This window comes from Theobroma cacao, chromosome 7 (assembly GCF_053813885.1).
Source record: "Theobroma cacao isolate CCN51 chromosome 7, ASM5381388v1, whole genome shotgun sequence".
Taxonomy (NCBI): domain Eukaryota; kingdom Viridiplantae; phylum Streptophyta; class Magnoliopsida; order Malvales; family Malvaceae; genus Theobroma; species Theobroma cacao.
This window is the reverse complement of record NC_142645.1, coordinates 3057396-3082499: the sequence shown is the minus strand read 5'-3', so window position 1 is coordinate 3082499 and position 25104 is coordinate 3057396. Positions and strand designations below refer to the sequence as shown.

Below are 25104 nucleotides of genomic sequence, written 5' to 3'. Positions count from 1 at the left end.
TTTTCCTCCACAACTCTCCTCCATAAAATTTCTAGTGCATTTTGTACCTTTAGAGCCATTTGCTAAGAAGTGCTCTGTTTTTTAGTTCAATGTCAACAAGACCAAGTCCACCAAGATCCCTCAAAATACAAATGGCATCTTAAATGACTTGATGGACCTTACATGCTAAGTTGGGACCTCCTCAAAGAAACCTTCTGAAGATATTTTCAATGTCTGTCCGAATCTTGACTAACATTCGGAACAAGGACATATGAAAAATAGGAAGACTGCTTAAGACGGATTTTAACATAATGAGACGTCCCTTTATAGAGAGAGTTTTGGTCGTCTAAGAGGACAGACAAGACTCTAATTTTTTGATAACAGGCTACCAATTGTTGGTGGAGCCCAAAATAGCACCTAATGGCCATCCAAGGTACGTCGTAGGTAGTTTCCCAACTTTTTCATTAATCATTTCAGCCCATGAGACAACCAAAGACTGATTAATGCCAACTCTATAAAGGCAGCTCTTACTAAAGTTGATCTCAAGGCTCGAAATCACCTGAAAACATCTTAACAACCGCTTATTATTCAATAATGAGAAGATTAATCATAAAAATTTTATTAATAGTCATTTAAAGACAGTATATGAACAACTCTGCCATTTAAAGACAATACATGAAAAACTTGTAGGCTTCCATGGGTAGAAGAAAGTGCTTCCAAAGTCACTTGGAGTGCCATACACTTTTACATAAGATTTCATTTTAGGTCATAAACGCTTACACATAAAAGAAGCATAAGCATACATAACATCACCACCATACATCATAACATAAAGACTCAAGCAAAATGGTGTACACATATCACCACCAGGTCATACATAACTCATTTTCGCAAGTTTAATGAGTAAATTCCATAATCAAAAACTAAATCCCTTGTTGAATAAATCAAGTTTTCTGAAAAAAATGGATGAACCAAAAACAGAGAAAGAAAAAAGAAAATTCGAGAGAGAGAGTGGTGAGACAAAATTGTCAGACGCAATACAGCACCCAGCTCATTGCTTCATTTAATCATATGCCTTTTGTATATGTACACAGAGAAGAGAGAGAAAATGACAGCTAACAAAGAAAACCATTGGCTATATCAAAATAACCGTGGAATATTTGCATTTGAGACTGTAAAAAAATTCTTTCCTGACATCACTAAAACAAAAGGAGAAATAACCAATGATCCGACATCGTTTTTGCTAAGTTAAGAAAACATCTGAAAAATATAAAAAAATGACGCCAGCAATAGACTAAACGACACAACATTTTAATTGAAGCATAAGCAGACCACGTGCTCTTCTTCTTCTTCAGCAGATTTGACTTTCCCACAAACCTCCATTACAAAACCAGTGAAGCTCTCTTCTTTTAGAAACAAAAACTGATACTTCAACACAACCCCTTGGTTTTTGTTTTGTAGACCCCGATTTCTTTTTTCAACCAGAAAAATCTTTCTTTGTTTAAATTTTTGGTGAATATGTCTGCAAGCTGAGCATCAGATCCATAATGTTTAAGCTGAATCTCCTCATCCTTTACAGCTTCTCGAATTGAATGAAACTTCACTTTGATGTGCTTGGTTCTCCCGTGATTCATTGGATTTTTGGCTATTGAAATTGTAGATTGATTATCTATGAACAAGGTAGTCCCTTTTTCCTACTTGAATCCCAAATCACACAGAATTTTTCTAAGCCAAATAGCTTGATTTGCTGCTGCGGCTGCAGATATATATTCAGCTTCCACAGAGGATTGAGCAACTACCTCTTGTTTCTTGGAGATCCATGAAAAAATCCCACTTCCAAACGAAAAATAATAGCCTCCAGTACTTTTTGAATCATCGATGCTCCCTGCCCAATCACTATCAAAATAACCAACAAGTTCATTGCGATTTGCCTTGTCAAACTTCAATCCATAATCTTTTATACCTTTGACATATCTGAGTACTCGTTTGGCAACTGTGTAGTGAATCTGAGATGGCTTATGCATAAAGCGTGACAACAAGCTTACTGAGAACATGATATCTGGTCTTGAGGCTGTCAAGTATAGCAGACTTCCAATCAAGCTTCTATAAGTAGTGCTGACAACATCCGATGCCTGATCATCCTTACTCAATTTACAATTTGTAGCCAAGGGAGTTTCAACTGCTTTACTGCTTTCCATATGAAACTTCTTTAATAACTCTGCTGCATACTTACTCTGATGAATGCAGATATATTTAGGACACTGTATGAATTGCAAACCCAGAAAGTAATGCATTTCACCCAGATCTAACATTTCAAATTCTTTCTTTAATTTGTCTCTGCAGTCCTTTAAAACTGAATCATTTGATCCTGTAATTAAGAGATCATCAACATACAATGAAATAACTACCTTGACTGATTCTGTTGTGCAGTGAACATGAAGAGTAGGCTCGTTTGCACTTCTGTGAAAACCTTCTAAAGTAAGAAAATTGTCAATTCTGTCATACCAGGCTCTAGGAGTTTGTTTTAGACCATACAGAGCATTGATTAACTTGCAGACTTTTCCTTTATTTCCAGGTTTGATAAAGCCTTCAGGTTGGTGAACATAAATATCCTCTTTGAGATACCCATTAAGAAAGGCAGACTTTACATCCAAATGCCAAATTTTCCAACCTTCTTTGGCAGCTAGTGCAGTGATCAGTCGAATTGTGTCATGTCTAGCTACTGGGGCAAATGTTTCCCAATAGTCAACACCATGAATTTATGAGTAACCTTTAACTACTAGTCTTGCTTTGTATTTATTGACAGTACCATTAGCATTAAGCTTTGTTTTATAAATCCATTTCACCCCAATAACATGTTGATCTGTTGGCTTATCAATCAATATCCAGGTACCATTCTTTTCTATCATTTCCATCTCCTGATTCATTGCCTGCACCCATTTGTTATCTTTCACTGCTTTATCAAAACTTACAGGTTCCACTATAGCCACATTACATCTATCATAAATTTCCTACAATGATCTGGTTCTTCTCACTGCCAGACTTTCATCCTCTATATCAGTTTCTTCATCAATTTCTTCTAGTACTACATCTTGTAACAGATTGTAATTCCAAATGTTTTCAACCACAGACTTTTCCCAATCCCATACTGCCTGTTCATCAAACCTTGTATCTCTACTGAAGAAAATTCTTTTGGTTTCAACATTATACAGTTTGTAACCTTTGATAAGTTCACTATAACCAATCAGAATAGCAGTAACACTCTTCTCATCAAGTTTTGATCTCTTCTCATAAGGTATTTTTGTATAACAGACAGATCCAAAGATCCTTAAGTGGTTTACAGATGGTTTTTTTCCAAACCAACTCTCATAGGGTGTTGTCTTCATTAAGACTCTTGTTTGAGATATATTCAAAATATAGTTGGCAGTGTTAACTGCCTCTGCCCAAAAAGTTTTAAGTAACTTATTCTGAAATAAAAGGCATCTAGGCATTTCCAACAATGTTCTATTCTTCCTTTCAGAAATCCCATTTTGCTGTGGGCTGTATGGCACAGTCAATTGGTGAGCAATGCCAAAATGTTTCAGATACTTCTCAAATTTTGCTCCAGTAAACTCTGTTCCATTATCACTCATTAGTATCTTGATAGTTTCAGTTGCCCGATTTTCTACTGAATTCTTAAATTTCACAAAGTTGCTCAAGGCTTCAGACTTGGCCTTCAAAAAATAAACCCAACAATACCTAGTCAGATCATCAATAAAAAACAGATAATACTTACTGCCTCCAAGAGAAAGAGTCTTTCATAGGACCTCCTAAATCTGTGTGAATAAGCTCCAACTTAATAGTAGCTTTTCAGCTTATCTGTTTAGGAAAAGGTACTCTGCATTGCTTCCCATATTGACAGATCTTACACACTGTATCCGGTTTAGCTATCTTGGGTAATCTAGTGACCAGTTCTTTAGCTGTCATGGTTTGAAGAGAATTAAAGTTCACGTGTCCAAACTTGTTTTGCCACAGCTTAGAATCATTAACGCAACTGAAGAAAGCATGATCAGATTGCTGCCAATCTATCGGATAACACTTGTTCCTTATCTCTACAGTAAGTACTTCTTCTCCCTTAGGATAAAAATAGTGCAAAACTTATCTTTGAACAAAATAGCATAATTATTTTGAGTCAACTGTCCAACACTCAATAAATTTTGATTGGCATCAGGTACAAAGTAGACATCTGAAATAAACTTCTTGCCTTACTGAGTCTCAACTTCTATAGTCCCCTTGCCAAGAATCCTTAGAAAAAAGCCATCATCAATCTCAACCTTTGACCTATAGCTCCTATCAAGAGTAGTGAATTGACTCTCATCACCGGTTAAGTGATTAGAGCAAGCACTATCAATCAATCACAGGTCTTTCTTCACTGATTTACTAACTTTTCTAACCATAAACAAAACTTCTTCTGAAGCTTCTATCTGTTCTTCAGCAACTACAGCTTTGCCCTCAACTTGAGTGGCTTTGTTCTTACAAACTCTCCCAACATGTCCTAGCTGATTACATGACCTGCACTTCACATTAGGCCTGTCCTAGCAAAATTTTGCTGAGTGAGTTGTCTTCTTGCAGTGTGGACAGGGAGGATACTTAGTTTTTTTATTACCAGGCTTATCATCTACAACTTTCTTTCCCTTTTCCTTTCTCTCTAAATCATTTTTCTTAGAATTGCTACCTATATTTCAAGTGCTTAGTTTTAGCTACTAAAACATTATCTACTAAGGTCTTCTGCCTATAAGTTCTCTTTTGCTTTAAGCCTTCTAGAGAGTTTACTAGCTCCTTCAAAGTAACCTATGACATATCCCTTGAATCTTCTAAAAAAGAAATCTTGGATTCATACCTCTCGGGTAGGCTCACCAATATTTTGTTAACCAATCGTTCTTCAGTCACATTCTTCCCTAACAACCTCAGTTGATTCACCAAACTCATCATTTTACTAGAAAACTCCTTAATATTCTCATCATCTTCCATCCTTAGCATCTCAAACTGCCTAGACAAGTTTAAAATCTGAACATGCCTAGTCCTATCACTGCCAAAAAATCCATCCTTCAAGTAATCCCACACTTCCTTAGGACTATCTAAATGCATAATCCTAGAGAAAATGTCATCAGCTACAATAGATTGTAAGCAGGACAGAGCTTTGTACCTTTTTGCTTTGTCCTCCTCAAATTGACGAATTTAGGCTAAGGTAGGATTAACATGTCTTTGAACTGGATCTTCTCCTGTCTCCACAACATCCCAAAGGCAAAACGCTTTGAGATAGGATTTCATCTTCATAGGCCAAAAAACATAGTTCTCCCTTGTAAAGATCGATGGAGCTGAAGTAGCCATTAAGTATAAAAGAAAAACTGAAGGATGATTTTCCAGCAAAGTAAAGGTTGAAGAATCAAGGAAAATGGTCCTTTAAGATTAAGCAAAACGCTCTGATACCATGTTGAATAAATCAAGTTTTTTGGAAAAAATGGATGAACCAAAAACAGAGAAAGAAAAAAAAATCGAGAGAGAGAGTGGTGAGACAAAATTGTCAGACACAATACAGCACCCAGTTCACTGCTTCATTTAATCATATGCCTTTTTGTATATGTACACAAAAGAGAGAGAGAAAATGACAGCTAACAAGGAAAACCATTGGCTATACCAAAACAATCGTGGAATATTTGCATTTGAGACTGCAAAAAAATTTCTTCCTGACAACTCATTAAAACAAAAAGACAAATAACCAATGATACGACATAGTTTTTGCTAAGTTAAGAAAACATCTGAAAAATATAAAAAAACGACACTAGCAATAGACTAAACAACACAACATTTTAATTGAAGCATAAGCAGACCACGTGCTTTTCTTTTTCTTCATTAGATTTGACTTTCCCACGAACCTCCATTACAAAACCAGTGAAGCTCTCTTTTTTTAGAAACGAAAACTGATACTTCAACATCCTTAAACTTTCTCTTTCACTAAAGCTCCCACTCTCATGCTTTTTATTTTGTTTGGTTTTTGTGACTTTGGTTTTCTCTTCTTTTTTTTTTTTTTTAAGACTAGTAAAGATGTTAAGGTTTTTTATTTTTCTAGAGTTTTTCTTTACAGGAAGGTTTCATGTGTATTGCGGCTCTTGAGAGAGAGCTTTTAGGGTTTTTTTTTTCTTTTTCAAAGAACAACTTTTAGGTTTTTTTCCATTACCCCTTTTTTTAGGCATTTTAGTTGAAAGAGTCGCTGGTTTGATCTAGGAAGAGGGTAACGTTTTATAGCTGTTTGGGTGTTGGGGATGCAACCACTTGTGCCCTTAGCACCACAATGAGGAATCTTGCCAGACGTGAATTTCTTTCATCTGGCAAGGCACAATCGTACTTGGCAAGGTGCCTTGTTGAGTTAGGCATGAGTCTGTCATGTGCCCAATTGGCTATTCCATTTCCTTTCATTTTTCAAAAGTTTTTTCAATTTTTTTGTTTTTATCTCATTTTCCAAAACATTCTTGAGTTTAGCTAGTTTTGATCTTAATTTCTTAAGTTTAATTATGTTTGCTTAGTTTGATCCAAATTTTTAGTTTACTTATTTTTAGGCTTGTTTCATTAATAGGCTCAAGACACTGAGCTTGATCTTTGAGCCCAATAATCTTTGAATGTAGTCACAAGCAAAGCCTAAATTTGTTGAAGACTTGGGAAGCCCAATTTCAAATTAGGATTTAATATCAATCCACAAACAAAATAAATACAAATAGAAATAAAATAAAATAAAATTGAAAATAACAAGAAGTGAAAAATAAAACTATGGTAATAATAATCATATTTAAAATAAATAAATAAACAACAATATTGCAATTAAGAAATTAAAAATAGTGTTTATAGTTAGACACACTCAAGCTACATTTGGTTTAATGAATAGTTATTCTTCGGAATGACCATTTCAAGAGGATCCTGAATAGTCCTTACCAAGGCCCTCCTTGGTAACGGCTATTCCAAGTTTTTGAGAATAAGAAAAAAGGTTGATTGGATAAAAATAGCCCTTTACACTTTCAAAAATTACCTTATAAAATAATACTAAATCTATTCCTTTTTCTCTCTCTTCCTTACTCTTTCTCTCTCTAAAGCAATTCCGTTTTTAGAGCTTTTGCTCACTGTCGCCTAGCTCCACTTTACAAAAATGCTCCTTTACATAGAAATTTTTACTTCATTTTTAAAAAAATGAAAATGGAAATGGAAATATTTGAATATCCTTTAATATATTTATATTATTTAACTATAATAAATATTATAAAGGATATTATTTAATATTATTATTTGACTATAATAAATGTAATAAAGATTATTATTTAGTATTATTTAAATTTAATTAAAATATATTTTATCTTTTAATATTAAATATTATTTAAATATAATAAAAAGTTTAATTATCTTCTAATATAAAATATTATTAAATTATAATAAAAATATGTTTCTATTTTGATGAAAATATTATTTAATTATAGTAAAAAGTATTTGATTTTATTACCTATTATTTGAGTATTTTTATCTTTTAACAAAATAAACTCTTTACTTTTATTAAAAGGTATTTTTTTTCTTTTACCACGTATTCTTTAATTATTTTTAAAACTATTCCTACCAACCAATCATTAAAATAAATCATAATAATAATTCATATCCTATTCTATTTCTATGAACTAAATTATATAATAATTATTTATTTTATTTTATTTTTATAAAATATTTATTTTATTTTTTTTTTATTTCATTCCGTCAACTAAGCATACCCTCAAAGTGAACCCGGGGTTGTAATAAGGTAGGATGAGCCACGTCTCCAACAAGGGCTAGTGTTAGATGGGAAACCCATGCCACGAGGTCAAATTGGGCTCATTCACTGCAATTTGGAGATAGATGGGAGCGAAGGGCTAGCTCCAATTGTCTCAAATGAATCAAGCCTCAAGCGACCTAAAGTACAACCCATATTTTGAATGAGTTTTAAAAGATCTATCTGATGGAGAGTGGGCCAACTGAAGAACTAGTGGAGCTAGGCTTCAAAACTGACCTTACTTATGTTGAAGAATACCGGCCCAGACTCCACCTATCCCTTGAAGAAATGTCAAGTTAGTCAAGAGGGCTTGCAAGAACATGTGATGTGGGACAAACTCCTAATAATATGATATCTGGACAAATAGAAAATGAACATCTTGATTACAATGAAGCTCGAAGAGAAGAAGAATGCTTGAGTGAATCCGAGCCTCCGGCCAAAGGATGCACCTACCAACGTAAGCCACGCAAATCCAGTACCAAAGGTATGAGTAGAAAGGGCACCCGAAAGAATACTAAGGGCTAGGAAAAGGAATTGCAATTAATGATGAACCTACTATTGATAACGATATAGATAAGCGTAACATGGCATTAAGGAAAGAAGCAGAAGAAACTCTCAAAGTGGGAATCGGGTGCTCGGCTTGTCTTTGACCATTCATACGATTAGCTACTTACGATTTTTACTGAATTAAAAGAGAGAGGATCAATGCCCTAAAATGGCGGGATAACTCTCTGTCAATTATTTTTTCTTTTTGTGATTTCGTGTCTCTGTGTCAATCAATTGTCAGATTTTGGTGGTCTTGTGATTGCAATCTCCTAGAATGTGAAAGGTTTGGGATGCCCCGAAAAAATCCATGTTGTGAGGAACTTTCAATAAGACACAAACCTTAAATGTTGCTATTGCAAGAAACCAAGTTGCAAGAGCCAAACAATAGTATGGTGGATAAAATATGAGGAAGAGGTAACTGTAATTGGAGAGCAGCGAATTCAGTAGGTAATTCTGGCGGTCTTTTGAGATGCTGCTGTGAAAACTTCTTTCAAGTTAAAGGCAGACAATTATTAATAGATGATTTGTCATTCTCATTGGAACATTGAAAGGTCTTAATGTCAAATGTGGTGTGGGTAACGTGTACGCCCCCAAAAGATGAGGGCGAAAGGCAACTATTTTGGGAAGAGCTATCAACATCATCAGGACAACGAATGTATTACGGTGTATTGGTGGGGATCATAACGTGGTCAAATGTATCGAAGAAAGAACAAGCTGTACAACGATTGATAGATCTATGATTCACTTCAGTGACTTCATTGAGGAGACTTCTTTGATGGACTTGCCTTTGACTGGTAGTCCTTTTACTTGGCGCAACGGCAGAAATAATCCCACTTTCAGCAGACTTGATCGTTTCTTAGTGGCGGTTGAGATCATTGAAAACCCTCCCAATCTTTATCAAAAGTGTTTGCCATGTTCACTCTTAGACCACAATCTTGTGATGCTAAGTACTGACGAGACTAATTGGGGGCCTAAATCGTTCTACTTTTTCAATTATTGATTGGAAGTGGGAAGCTTCAAGGATATGTTTGCTGAGGCTTGGAATGATACAGAGAACCTGAGCACCAAAAGGGCAGCTATTTGGCACCGTCTAAGAGGTACAAAGTAGAGAATAAAGAAGTGGCAACAAGGAACTTTTGGTAATGTGGGTGACAGAACCAAAATGTTAAAGAGTTGGATATTCATCAGGTAGAGTTAAAAATTCAGCAAGAAAGGACTGATGATGCTAAAAACAAGACATTGGCTGGCAAGAAAAAAGAGCTCTGGTCACTTTACAGAGCAGAGGTACAAGCGTTGTAGCAAAAAGTAAGAGTAAAATGGTTCCTAGAGAGGGATCGCAACACCCTTTTCTTTCATAACATGGCTTCGGCTAGGAGACGTGTTAATCGCATCATTAAAATTCTTGATCAAGGTCAAGAGTTGGAGGATCCGAAAGATATCAAAGAGAAGATTGTCCGTCATTTCACTAAACTATATAAATATAGATCTCCTGCCAAACTTTAAAAAATCAATTATGGTCTCATGAAGCTCACAGAGGAATCTGCTAGATCCTTGGAAGCACATTTCACTGAACAAGAAGTTTGGGAGGCGATTAACAGCTGTGATCGGAATACGGCCCCTGACCCGGATGGTTTTAATTTCAGCTTTATAAAAAGTCAATGGGAGACCATTAAAAACAAGGTTATGAGATTTTTGGAAGACTTTTATGGGATTGGTACCCTTGCGGGTGGGATTAATGCATCTTTTGTCACATTGGTACCTAAACGGGAGAACCCTCTTTCGCTTAGCGACTACCAACCGATTAGCCTTATTGGCTGTTTATATAAAATAGTTGCAAAGGTGCTTGCTAGAAGATGAAAAATGATCACTGATGAGGTTATGGGAGTTAATCAATTTGCCTTTATTCAAGGAAGACAAATAATGGATTGTGCCTTTATTACTAAGGAGATGATTAATGTCATGAAAAAAACTAAAAAAAGGGTTTTATTTCTTAAAGTTGATTTTGAAAAGCCTTCGACAGTATTGCTTTGGACTTTTTAGACTTTGTTACGAGATTAATAGGATTTGGTGATCAATGGCGTAGGTGGATCATGGCTTGTATTCCAACAGCCACTGTTTCTGTTCTTGTGAATGGCACACCAACAAAAGAGACTCGAATGGGTCGAGGACTCAAACAAGGATACCCTTTTTCCCCTTTACTCTTTAATCTTGTTGTGGAGGTCTTTAGCTCTATGATGTGCAAAGCTACTGCCATTCATCTTGAGAAAGAAGTGGAGGTTGGGAGAAATGGAATTAATGTCATGCACCTCTAATATGTCGATGACACCGTAATCCTATGTGACCTTGATATTCAATATCTTGTTAATACTAAATGGGTTTTGAGGTGTTTCCAGGCTATCTCCCAGTCAAAGATTAGCTTCCACAAGAGCAACATTTACTACATTGGCATCGAGCAAAACTTAGTGAATGAGTGCACTAACATTATTAAATGTGGAGTGAGTAGGTTGCCAACTACCTATCTTGGGCTCCCTCTTGGTCAGAACCAATGGTCGGTGAACATGTGGTAGCCTATTATTCAACGCTTAGAGAGGAAGCTTACCACGTGGAAAACTAAAATATTATCCATGGGTGATCGATTCACACTATTTAAATCGGTTCTGAATAGCATTCTTACCTTCTATATGTCACTATTTTAGATGCCAGTGAAAGTCCAAAATATTATTGACAGGATTCAAAAAAGATTCCTTTGAAGGGGGGGCTTAACTTGGTTCAGAAACTCCACCATTTTAATTGGTTGTTCATCTACAACTATCAAGATTTGGGTGGTCTTGGATTAGTGGATATTAGTCTAAAGAACAGGGCATTTCTAAATAAATGGTTGTGGCATTTTGGAAATGAACCGAAAAGCCTCTAGAGGGAAATCATTGTGGAAAAGTTTGGCAGAACCTATGATAGTATCGTGCCACGGGATGGACAATGCACAAAAGCCTCTAGGATATGGAAAAACATCACTAGACCAGTTGCTTGGTGGATGTGATTATAGTAACTTTGTCATGGATGGACCGGTTATTTCTCTAAGAAAAGGTGAAAGAATTGACTTTTGGGAGGATGATTCAATCGGAGGAGTTGTTCTCAAACACGCATACTCGAAGGTCTTTGCTTTAGCTATCAAAAAAAAAAAGGTAGGGTGGTGGAGTTTGGATCATGGCAAGAAAATGAATGGGTCTGGCAAATCGGATTACGAAGAAGACTATTCGGATGGGAAATGGAATAATGGGAGGAATTCATGGGTCTTATTGAAAATCAAAACATGGTAAGAAACTTCCATGACAAACTTATTTGGAAAGGTAACTCTAATGGACAATACACGTCAAGATCCTTTTGTAGGATGGTTCTTCATGCCAGCACCACTCATGCCAACCATTGGAAGCTCATTGGCAAGGACTTGTTCCTCTAAAAATTGAAATATTTTGTTGGTAGCTTGTTAGAGGATCTCTGGTTGTTAAGGACAACCTAGCCATTAAAGGAATCATCAATGATGCTGCTTCCATTTGCTTACTCTGTAGAAAAGAGAAAGAAACAGTGGCCCATGTTTTCTTTACTTACGAAAAGACTAGGTTTTTATGGCAATGGTGGGGAGGCCTTTGCAATTTGAATTAGATCCCTCACCTCGACCCTTTGGTAAGCTTTCTATCTTGGTTTGAATTTAATTCTAGTTTGGACAACAATTTGGTTTGGAAAATAGCTTGGTATGCCATTGTTTGGACTATATGGATTGGTAGAAATGATACTACTGTTAAGAGATAAAGGGTGGAATGCTTGTCAAATCTCTGAACTTGTTAAGGTTAGAGTTACATGATGGCTCAACACAAGGTGGCCAAACCTTAATATGTCAATTGGTGACTTGATTGGATTCCTAAATGAGGGCCATAACCCCAAACTAAAAAAGAAGATTAAAAAAAGGAAGCATGGGTGAAACCATAGGCTGCATTTCTTAAATTTAATACGGATGGCATCTTGCTGGGTAACCTAGGCGATTCGGGGTTTGGTGGTATCTTGCGAGATGATAATGGAGACTCACTCATTCTTTTTGAAAGTCCATAGGAGTCATAGACTCTAATATGGCAGAATTAATGGCTGTTAAGGAGGCCATCTTATTGTTTGTTGCTTCGGCTTGGTGTGCTGCTCATTCGTTGATCATTGGATGTGACTTTTCTAATGTGGTCAAATAGCTTAAAAACGCTCACGACGTGCTTTGGTGACTAAGTCTATCATTCGAATTGTCAAGATATTGGAAAGGGTCCAAAGTTGGCAAATCAAGCATATTCCTAGATCTGCCAATGATGCTGCAGATAGCTTAGCTAAAAATGGTGTGCAAAAACCCCATGATCTTCTTTGGATTAATAGTGAAGCTCTGCAATTGATGCAAACCAACAACAATAATTCCAGGCTAAAGCTTCAAGTCCTTAACATGAATTGAACAATGGTAAACTCATTGGAGATTTTATCTCTCACAATCTGATGGTCTTTGTGTTGTTGATAATGCTAGCAACAAGTTACTGTCAGTTGAAAATAGCAGCACGACTTGTACGTGGAAGTTGAAAACATGATGCTGTCTTTAGTTACTTTTTATCATGCTTTTACTTATAACTCCTTATAACTATCAAGTAGCTAGTGGGCTATATATATTGTTTGGATAATGAATTAAGTGTGTGCTTTTTCCTTCATTTTGCCAATACTCTGTTCGTCCCTGTTCTACCCAACTTAAAATAGAAGCTTCCTAACAAAAGCCATATTTTCATACTCCATAATTTATCATGGTATCAAAGCTAAAACTAAACTCTTGAGGGACCTGAAACATACCACCAACCAAATTCACAACTTTAACAACACTGCAAATTGATAGTAATATGTCTATCTCCAACACAGCTTCACACTTGTCACCTCCCACCTTTAATGGTGAAAACTATACATCCTGGTCAGTTAAAATGAAAGCCTATTTACAGGCTTATGACCTATGGGACATTTTCGAGATAGGTTTGGAGCCCCCTGCCTTGAAAGAAACGGCAACAATTGCTCAAATCAAACAACATGGGGAAGAAGTTGCTAAATGGTATCGAGCTCTATCCTTTCTCCATACATGTGTCACGAAACCGGTGTTTGCAAGAATTATGGCTTGTTCCACGGTAAAAGAGGCTTGGGACAGACTTAGAGATGAGTTCCAAGGTTCTGACAGGACAAGGCAACTTCAAATTCTCAATCTTATGAGAGAATTTGAAATTTTTCGGATGAAGGAGTTTGACTCAGTGAAGGAGTACATTGAAAAAGTGATGAAAATAGTCAATCAAGTAAGACTTTTGGGAGAAAATCTACCTGAAAAAAGAGTTGTAGAGAAAGTGTTGATATCCTTACCCGAGAGGTTTGAACCCACAATTTCATCATTGGAAGGTTTAAAGGATCTTCTACAACTGCAACTCACAAATGTAGTCAATGCTCTCCAAGCATTAGACAGTAAGAGAGCCATGCACCTCGACAGCTACACAGATCATGCTATGGTGGCTAAGATGAAAAGAAAGGCTCAGTTGATGCTTACAACATTAAAGGTTCAAATGAACAGAAAGACAGAGGGAAAAAGAATTCTCATACAAATAGATCATGGGGCAAGAAGGATAACCATCAAATGTGTTCCCATTGCAAAAAGCATAACCATGTAAAAACCAACTGCTAGTTTAGACCTTCAGCTAAGTGCCGAATCTGTAATCAGCATGGTCATATAGAAAAGGTGTGCAAGAATAAGTCTGAAAATTGAGAGAAATCTCTTCAAGCATCTGAGAGAGTTGAGATTGCTGAAGAAACACTTCTGATGGCTCAAACAGAACCAAAAGTTGTTGAAGCAAATCAGTGGTTATTAGATAGTGGAGCTTCAAGTCACATGACATCATATGTAGAGCTCTTCGAAAAACTTGACACTCAACACCGATCGTATGTGAAGATAGGTAATGGGGTGTATCTGCAAGCAACTGGAAAAGGATTTGTGGAGACACGAACCTCTTCTGGTGACAAGTATGCATTTAAAGTACTTCTTGTACCTGAAATTACCCAAAATCTCTTAAGTGTGGGACAGATGGTCGATGATGGTTATGCATTGTTGTTTAAAGACCATTCTTGCAAGATATACGATCCAAGAGATAAGTACCTCATGACAGTTCCAATGAAAAAGAAGTGCTTTCCAATAGATTTCAATGATGTGTGTTTTCATGCTTATGAAAATGAGATGAACTTGACCTCTTTATGGCACAAATGCCTTGGGCATTATAATTATTCCTCCTTGATTCAGGCCAGCACGTCTGGTTTAGTGGAAAATTTACCTTCACTCACAGAATCCAAGCATGTTTGCAGCACTTGTCAATTTGGAAAACTCACCAGGAAACCATATCCTCATGCAAGCTCAAGTCGATCTGTTGAAAAACTTGATCTAGTTCACACCGATGTTGGAGGCCTAATGAGTGAAGTATTTCTAAATGGCAGTAAGTTTTTCTTGATCTTTGTTGATGATTTATCACGCATGTGCTAGATTTACTTTATGAAAACAAAGTCTGAGGTGTTTGGTCACTTCTTGAATTTCAAAGCACAAGTTGAAGCTGAAACAGGAAGAAGGATTAAAGCAATCAGATCTGACAATGGTGGAGAATACACATCTCGAGACTTCACTCAATTTCTAAAAAAAGAAGGAATATTTCATCAACTCACAGCTGTTTATTGCCCACAGCAAAATGGTGTTAATGAGAGGAAAAATCTAACAATAATTGAGATGGTGAAATGTCTGTTGCTTGAAAAAAGACTTCCCAAAAGCTTTTGGGCCGAAGCTACCAGTACAGCTGTTTATCTGTTAAATCGGTGCCTTCTCGTGCACTCAAAAATACCACTCCTTATGAAGTATGGTTTGAAAGAAACCATTTGTATCACATCTCAAAGTCTTTGGATGCCTTTGTTACCAGCATATACCTGAAGAGCACAGAGATAAGTTGCAATCCAAAGCTGTAATGGGAGTGTTTATTGGTTATAGTCAGCACTCAAAGGCATACAGAGTGTATCATGGTGATTCTGGTAAAATCTCTGTTAGCAGGAATGTATTGTTTGATGAAGGAAGTAGTCGAAATTGGGACAAACCTTAACATACCAGAGTTAGTGCCACAAACACTTTATCTGCTCTTCAGAATATTTCTAATATTGAGTTAGATGAAGATGCGCTTATTGATGAAGCACCAGTCAGAGGTACTCACACAATTCAAGACATTTATGAGCGATGTCAAGTGGCCTTATCTAATCCTGTTTCTTTTGAAGATGCCTCACAACATGAAGAATGGATAAAAGCTATAAGAGAGCAGATTAATATGATAAAGCAAAATCATACTTGGTCATTGGTAGACAGACCAATCAATGGCCGTGTAATTGATGTCAAATGGATTTTCAAACGAAAATTCAACTCTGATGGTAGCCTTAACAAAAATAAGGCAAGATTGGTCGCAAAAGGTTATTTGCAACTTGCTGGAATAGTCTACCATGATACTTTTGCACCAGTGGCAAGACTTGATACCATTAGACTTCTCATAGCTCTCTCTGCTGCACTTGATTGGAAAATCTACCACATGGATGTTAAGTCTACTTTTTTGAATGGTAAACTCAATGAAGAAATATTCATCGAGCAGCCAAGAGGATTTGAAGTTGGTGACAGACAAAACAAAGTATATAAGCTTCATAAGGCATTATATGGCCTGAAACAGGCACCACGTGCTTGGTACAGTAGGATTGATGCCTACATATTAGCTCAAGGTTTTTACAAAAGCTTGAATGAAGCTCCTTTGTATGTGAAGAAAATAAAATATGAAGTGGCAGTAATTGTGTCTCTTTATGTTGATGATATCTTGATTACTGGTGGAGATCAAGCAAGCATCGGGGAATTTAAATCAGCAATGAAAAAGGAGTTTCACATGTCTGATTTGGGTCAAATGAAATATTTTCTTGGTCTTGAAATTCATCAGTCCAAGGAAAGTATTACTCTTTCTCGAATCAACTACATTTAAGAAGTCCTCAAACGTTTCAAGATGGCAGAATGTAAGTCAACTTCAACTCCTTTAGTTGCACATGAAAAGTTATCTCTCAATTCTGGTGAAATACTAGAGAGTCCCAGTGATTATCGAAGTCTTATAGGATGCCTCCTATATACTTGTTCTACCCGTCCAGATATAATGTTTGCTGTAAGTTATCTCTCAAGATTTATGCAGACACCAAGTCAACTTCATCTGTTTGCTGCTAAAAGAGTTCTCAGATATTTGAGAGGTACAACTTGTCATGGGATAAATTTCATAAAAACAAGACTATTGAGCTTGTTGGATTTTCAGATAGTGACTGGGGTGGCTGCAACGATGATGGTAGAAGCACATCATGCTACATATTTTCTCTGGGAAATGATCCTTTTTCATGGAACTCTCACAAGCAGAATACAATGGCACAATCCTCATCTAACGCAGAACATGTGGCAGCAGCTGAAGCTTCAAATCAAGCAATCTAGCTAAGGAAAATTCTACATGATCTTGTCATGGATCAAATCAATCCTACAAAGTTGTTTATTGATAACAAGTCTGCAATCTCCATGACCAAGAATCCTGTGTTTCATGGAAGAACCAAGCATATCAACATCAAGTACCATGCCCTCAGAGATGCAGAAAAGAGGGGAGAGATACTTGTGCAATATTGTAAATCAGAAGACCAGGTTGCAGACATAATGACCAAGACTCAGTCTAAGTCAAGGTTTGAACTTAACAAAGATAAGCTGTTGATTCAGGTTGCAAGCATTAAGGAGGAGTGTTGTTGATAATGCTGGCAAGAAGTTACTGTCAGTTGAAAATAGCAGCACGACTTGTACATGAAAGTTGAAAACATGATGCTGTCTTCAGTTTCTTTTTATCATGCTTTTACTTGTAACTCTTTATAACTATCAAGTAGCTAGTGGGCTATATATATTGTTTGGATTATGAATGAAGTGTGTGCTTTTTCCTTCATTTTGCCAATACTCTATTTGTCCCTGTTCTACCCAACTTAAAATAGAGGCTTCCTAACATGAGCCATATTTTCATCCTCCATAATTTATCACTTTGTCCTTTGCTGACCTTTTATGATGTTGAATTTCATTCTCTGTTTTTTGCTTGATATTTGCCTGCTGTAGGCTCTTGCTGGTCTCTGATTTTGATCTCAGGAACAGGATGTGGAAAAGAATTTCTTGCAGATGTCAAGTTCTGCCGGTCTGCACCATTTATTCTATGCACTGAGATTCTGGCCTCTTAATTTTCTATGCCTATAAGCTTCTTTTGCATGTGATGAATTCTGGCAAACTTATGTCCTTGTCACTTTTGTACGATGAAATTTTGTTCAGATGTTTGCTCGCTTGTAGCTAAGCTGATGGAAGCAGATTGCTTCCTCTTTTTCTTGTCTTAGTTATGAAGCTTCTTTTTGTCTCGCTTCTAACCTTGTACAGCTCATTTTAATATTAATGAAAAGCAGCTTATCAAAAAAATATAAATAGCTGATCGGTTAGCAAAGGATGGCCTTGGCAGAGTAACAAATCTTATTAACTACTGTGAAAATGACACAATGGAGGTAATGAGGAGCTTACAACAGAGTCGGAATCTACCAGATTGTGAAGCCAAAGAAACTAATAACTTGGAGGGAGAGCTGTGGGTTGGCCGAAGGGTGGGAGGAAGGCAATTTTAAGGTGAAGCTCTTCTTAATGGAGCAATAAAATAGAATGGGCAATTGTTTTGTGTAACTGTAAAGGGAAAGGGACTTTCATAAATTTCCTTTTTTTGCTGAGATAGTTTTTTCTAACCCTGATGGGCTAGTTGTTTGGTTGCTGGGATGTTTTGTGAAGTTTATGTTCCTTTGATCCCTAGATTTTGAGCAAGTATGCCTGGTTCTTATGTGTGTAGAGGCATATGACCCAAACTCACATTTCTAAATGTCAGGGGAGAATTTACCATTCCCCTTCCTTTTGAATATATCCTCATCTTTCACAAAAAAAAAAAAAAAAAAAAACCATCTCTTTGTAGAACTTCTCAAAGCATACTTAGTAATATAATATAGACATATATTTTTCCCAAGTCTGGTGGAGTCATTTGTTGCCATTGAACGCCATGTCTTAGATCTGCCACTGGTCATAATCATAAAATTATAAAATCCTGCCTCTCCGCCGGTGATTCACTCCCCTCCACCGTTGACGGAATTGATCTAAGCCAAGAAGGGGAGAAAGGTATATCAGCTTCAGTACACTCCTGCAGCAACAAAGTAAGCTCAAGTTTCTTGGTCACTGCTGCCATTGTGGGCCTCTGATTTCCGCGTTCGTTCAAGCAGTTATAAGCTACATCGGAGTACGCTTTCAGGCTTTTTGGTGCAATCTCACCATTAAGGCAAGGATCAATAATTTGGTCAAGCTTTCCATCTTCAACGCATCGTCTGCCGCATTCAGCTAAGCTTATTTCTTCTTCCTGCCACAACCTAAATGCTGATTTAGCACATAACACCTCAAATAAAACAACTCCAAAACTGTAAACATCAGATTTAACAGTGAGACGGCTAGTCCGATAATATTCAGGGTCCAAATACCCCAAAGTGCCCACAACGTCAGAGGTGACATGGTTATCTGATTCTGACAGGCTTGTTGAGATCAATTTGGCGATATCAAAGACCGAGATCTTTGCAATCAAATTCTGGTTTACAAGAATGCTTGTGCTTCTGATGTCCCTGTGGACGATCGAGGGTTTGGCTGCATGCAGGAACTCTAGTCCACCTGCAATTCCGATGCAGATTTGAAGCCTTTGTTTCCATGATAACGGAGGATTACCGTTGTCTGTTTTCTGCAGATGATCGTAGAGGGTTCCATGGGGTGTATACTCATGTACAATGATATTATCCGATCCATCACTGCAATAACCTATCAGAGAGACGATGTTGGCGTGACGAAGATTTGATAGCAATTCAATCTCTGTCAAAAAATTCTGGTGATCTGAGTTTGGATCAAAGACCTTGATGGCAACCAGATCTTTATAGCTGCCATTAATGTAACCTCTGTACACACTAAAGGGATAAACAGTATTGGGAAAATCATCAATTCTCCGCGCTATATCAAAGTTCTGAGTGGCAGTGCGAAGCTCTCTAAGTGTAAAGCGTCGATACAGTCTCTTCCATGCTGGTGAATTCTCGTTTGTTTCCTTCTCTCTTTTCCTTGAAGAGTACAAGCAATGAAAAAGATGCTTGCCTGATGACGGCATGGGGGAGTATTTGCTTATGGATGTGACCGTCAGATAGACTTGAAACAGTAAAGAGCAAGAAGAAAAATAGCATCAGTAAGCCGTTTGCGATGACTCTAATCAGTAGTGTTTCCCCCCCCCGTTTAGTGTACATGAACTTCTCTAGTGGGGAGAGATGAGTATCAGAAATTTAGAATGAGAGGTTCTCTTTTTTAATAAACTTGAGGGGTCTAGGTTTTTCTAAGATTTTTTTGTTTTTAGAAAATTACTGATTCATTTCATTAAGAGGGAAAGTCCCCAAGACTACAGGTTCAAGCAAGAAGCACCAGACCGAAGAGAAATCAGCCTGGACTCCTAGCATACAAGGCTGGCCGACAAAAATATGCCAGTGAACTGCATTCTATTCCTATATACAGAACAACACAATAGACCATCCCGTAATCTTTACACAACATAGACATTCAAAATTAACAGGCAAAAATATGCACCAGAGCCTAGTAAGAAGGCGAAACAAAACCAGCTGGGCCTGTTTCCTTTTCTTGCTTAGCCTTGCATACATTCTGCATATTACCCAACACACATCAGCCATTTCCAAAACAGAGTATGGCCCTGTCTCCTGTAATCCATCTCAAGAATTGAGATGGAGTCCACATCTTCTAATACAAAAAGACAGGCGGGTTGTTATCAAATCTGTCAAAGCTAGCTAGGGATGAAAACTTGTAGTATTCATAGAAGAAAAAAAAAGTAACAAATGATAGAAATTGAGGCTAAAAAAAGTTAATGATAGAAATCTTTGATATTAAATGAACTAAATTGAAATTAATCATCATTCTTTATAATTTACACTTTAAAAATTGAGTATTAATTGAATTTAAATAATTGACTTATTTGCGCTATATGAAATAACAATGTATTATGATATTGGATATGAATGATATCCATTTCTACCAAATACTAGTTCTTTTATATGTTCCTATTCCTCGTCAGCCACCAACTTTGACTGCAAATAACCCATTTCTCTTTGCATTACTACCCTCTTTTTTTTTTTTTTTTGCATAATTTAGAAAATCAACTATCAAATCATGAAATCAAACCTTCAGATCAATTTTCGTAACTGAAAATTAATGATTTTCTAAGTTGCTAATTGCTTGACAAAGCAATATGAATTCCAAGGGTATGTAAAGGGGAAACAAGCAAGTGGCAAGAGGAAGTAAAACATGTGTCCTTTGTAGAATTTAGAATCCGAAAGATTATGGTAGAATAGAACACATACCTGGCTTGGATTTCTTGTGTTGGTTGAATAATCAAGAAGCTAGGAAATAAGAAACACCGATTTTAGCTCTTAATTTCCACCATCGAAAAAGGATTTATCTACTGAGCACGGTACGGCTTGTTCATTCGTGCTTCCTCAAGGAGGACATTCTTTTTTTTTTTCTTTGTTCAAAGATTTTGTGAAAATTCAGGGGATATAGGGAAGAATTAATTAGAAATATCAAAATCGTTTGTAGCTATGGTATTCAAGCATTTTGAATATAGTGAATATCCCCCATCCGGATGAAATATATGTCCTAGTCATCAATGACGCGGGCCCTAGTAGCGTAGACTTTTCACCAAGCGAAGCCTGCATTCAAGTGATTGCAAGATCAATGATTAATTGGGTGGCTCACTGCCCGTACTACTGCCTTCACACTTGTCGAAGATTTTTTTTTCCAGCTAATTATAAGAATTATATTAATAATCATTTAAAGATAATATATAAAAAAACTCTGCCATTTAAAGACAGTACATAAAAAATCTGTAAGGTCTCATGGGTAGAAGACAGTGCTTCCCAAGTCATTTGGAGTGCCGTACACTTTTACATAAAATTTCGTTTTAGCTCACAAACACCTACACATAAAAGAAGCATAAGCGTACATAATATCAGCATTGATAAAAACCAACATACATCATAACAGAAAGACTCAAGCAAATAAGTGTATACATGTCACCACCAAGCCGAAAACATAAATGCTTTATCCTCTCACGAGTAGGAGAGAGTGCTTCCAAAGCCACTTGGAGTGCCATACACTTTTACATAAAATTTCATTTTAGCTCACAAATGCCTACACATAAAAAAAAAGTTCTTTTCAAAAATATTCCTCATACAGAAGGTGTTTTTTAAATAACTTTTTTTATAATTTTAATTATTTTTAGTAAAGAAAAATTAATTTTAGAAAAAATTACCTTTAATGAAACTGACTTATATGTTTAGATTCGTGTCTCAAACCGACTCTTATTCTTTGAGCTTTCCTCACCAGACCATTCACCTCTAAAGTATTCATTGTCAAAAAGAAAACTTTTTAAGTATTTTGAGTATTTTGGAGTGGTTTTTGATACACGAAGAAAATTTTTTGAGTGTTTTAAGCATTTTAAGTATTTTGAAGTGATTTTTTATACATGGAGAAAAACCTTTGAGCATTTTGACATTTTTTACCAAATAAGCATATTCGTTGTTTATATTGTTTAATGGAATATAGTGTGTTGTTTGAAGTTGTTGATTTTATTAAATGAAATTTAGTAGATTTAATGGTTTTTAAGCATTACCTAATTGGTTTTTGAGCAATGCGTTACTAGTTTTTAGACATTGTGTGACCAATTTTTAAATATTATATGACTGGTTGATATAGCATTACGTGACTAGTTATAGGCATTGCGTAACTAGTTAGTAAGGCATTATGTGATTGGTTAGTAAGGTATTGCGTGACTAGTTTTTAAGCATTGTATGACTTAAGCAATGCTTAAAAATTAGTCATGCAATGCCTAAAACCTAGTCACGTAATGCCTAAAATCAGTCACACAATACCTAAAAATCAGTCTCACAATACCTAAAACTTAGTGACATAATATCTAAAAATCAGTTTCACAATACCTAAAAACTAGTGACACAATGTTTAAAAACCAGTAATGCAATACTTAATAACTAATTGATTAGCTAGTTCGCAACCAGGTTTAAGTTGCTAAAGTCATACAGTATTTTAATTTATAGATATGTCTAATCAATTTTAACTCCTCATTTTTGTGGTTTTATAAATATAAACCAATAAACCTAAAAACCTAAAACACATATTTTGATGTCATTTCTGCTCTTTAGGATGACGAGAAAGAGCTAGATGGCGAGATGGATAGCATTTGGTAAGAGAGAGAAATCGAGATTTAATTTTGAAATTTTTGTCTGGATGATGGGATAAAGAAAACCAAAATCATTTTAATTTATCTGAAATTGTTTAAAGAGCATTATTGTAAAGTCATGCAAAAAATTGACAAAAAATAGTTAAAATTATAATAAATGATTTTTTGAATTGGGCTTATGAGGAAGGTTATCTCTTACAATTTCCTCTAAAAAGAAAAACATAAGCATACATAACATCACCACTAATAAAGATTACCATACATCACAACACAAAGATTCAAGTAAAACAATGTATATATATCACCACTAGATCGAAAACATAAATGCCTTATCTAAACCAATTGCAAAGAAGTTGGCCTCTATCAAGGTATGTACAAATGTAATCATACTAATCAAAATTTTGAAGCACTCCACCACATCCTGCCTATCCAAATTTGCCTATAGTGGAACCATCAACATTAAATTTGAACTCTCCTTCCCCGTGGCTACCATATGTTTTATTGGCTTAGCTAATCAAAGATTTCATTGATAGTAAATATAATTGCAAAAAGTAGTACCTTTCAAAACAAAAAAATTACAAAAGGTAACAACAGCTACTCAAAGAGAGAAAGTGTAACGATCCAAGTCCAACCACTGGTCCAGCAGTTTTTTGGGCCTAAACCACGTGGTCCTCAAAAGCTCAAGCTCAAGTTGCTAATAGTGGTGGGCTTGGATTGTTATATAGATATTAACAATCACATTCACATCAAATGTGAGATGTTGGGTATCACAATTCCACCCACTCAAATCCTTAATGTCCTCATCAAGGCCACATATCACATCCACAAGACCAAGATCACACCAGAGCAATGTGAAAGCTCACATCGGACTGACGCAGGCTCTGATACCATTTGTAACGACCCAATTCCAACCTTCGGGGACATCCGAAAAAATTGAAATGATATAAAAAAGATTAGCATGGCCCCTGTGCAAGGATGACATGCACAAATCGAGAAATGGTATCAAAACCTGCGCCAATCCGATGTGAACTTTCACATTACTTTGGTGAGATCTTGGTCCCGTGGATGTAATTTGTGGACTTGATGAGAATATCAAGGATTTGAGTGGGTGTGATTATGATATCCAACATCTCACATCTGATATCAATGTGATTGTTAAGACCTATATAACAATTCAAACCCACCATTACTAGCAACTTGAGTTTAAGCTTTTGAGGGTCGCGTGATTTAAGTCAAAAAATTACTAGGCTAGTGATTGGACTTGGATCGTTACAAATGGTATCAGAACTTGCGCTAGTCCGATGTGAGCTTTCACATTGCTCTGGTGAGATCTTGGTCTTATGGATGTGATATGTGACCTTAATGAAGACATCAAGGATTTGAGTGGGTGAGATTGTTATACCCAATATCTCACATTTGATGTGAATGTGATTGTTAAGACCTATATAACAATTCAAGCCCACCACTATTAGCAACTTGAGCTTTAGCTTTTGAGGACATCGTGATTTAGGCCCAAAAATTTGTTGGGTTAGTGGTTGGACTTGGATTGTTACAAATGGTATCAGAGCCTACACCAGTCCGATGTGAGCTTTCATATTGCTCTGGTGTGACCTTGATCTTGTGAATGTGATGTGTGGCCTTGATGAAGGTATCAAGGATTTGAGTGGGTGAGATTGTAATACTCAACATCCCACATCTGATGTGAATGTGATTGTTAATACCTATATAACAATCCAAGCCCACCACTACTAGCAACTTGAGCTTAAGCTTTTAAAGGCCGCGTGGTTTAGGCCCAAAAAGCTGTTGGGTCAGTGGTTGGATTTGAGTCATTACAGAAAGATCCCCACATCATAAAACAGAAAACAAGTAGAGCAACTGAGATAGAAAAAAAAATTGATTGAAGGTGAAGGGATGCAATGCCCCCAATCCTTTGTATTGTGACAACATCACCGTAGCTACAATATGTAACATACCAAATCTATTAAGCAATGGTATTTTTCTTGTGTTAGAATACCTTGACTCTACCAACCAATGTCATCAATTAGGGATTCACCTGAATCCAAAACATAAAATGAATAAGAAACTTGTCGATGATTTGTTTGTCCATTGTGATAAATACTCAAGGCTCTATGATTTTTTTGGGTGTTTTCTGCTCTTGTTGAAGTATCAAAGACCCCATGGAGGGTAAGCTTCTGATTCATGAAAGGGCTACATCCCTTTTATTTCTTTGTACGGGGCTGCTCTTATATGTATATCCTCTTCTTCATGATCCTAAGATTATTTTTG

General features: G+C 36.3%; 1 non-coding gene and 1 pseudogene across 2 annotated transcripts; one reads left to right on the top strand and one right to left on the bottom strand.

Annotated features, from left to right (window-relative positions):
- Positions 1 to 17958: 17958 nt before the first annotated feature.
- LOC148761442 (receptor-like protein kinase ANXUR1 pseudogene) lies at positions 17959 to 21157 on the bottom strand (annotated as a pseudogene). Its single transcript, XR_016027405.1, has 2 exons — positions 20924 to 21157; positions 17959 to 19709 (listed from the first exon to the last, which is right to left on the bottom strand). The product of XR_016027405.1 is annotated as a receptor-like protein kinase ANXUR1 pseudogene (transcript).
- Positions 21158 to 23722: 2565 nt separating this feature from the next.
- On the top strand, positions 23723 to 23829 carry LOC148761441 (U6 spliceosomal RNA). The gene has a single exon (XR_016027758.1). It is a non-coding gene; the product is annotated as a U6 spliceosomal RNA (small nuclear RNA).
- Positions 23830 to 25104: the final 1275 nt, after the last annotated feature.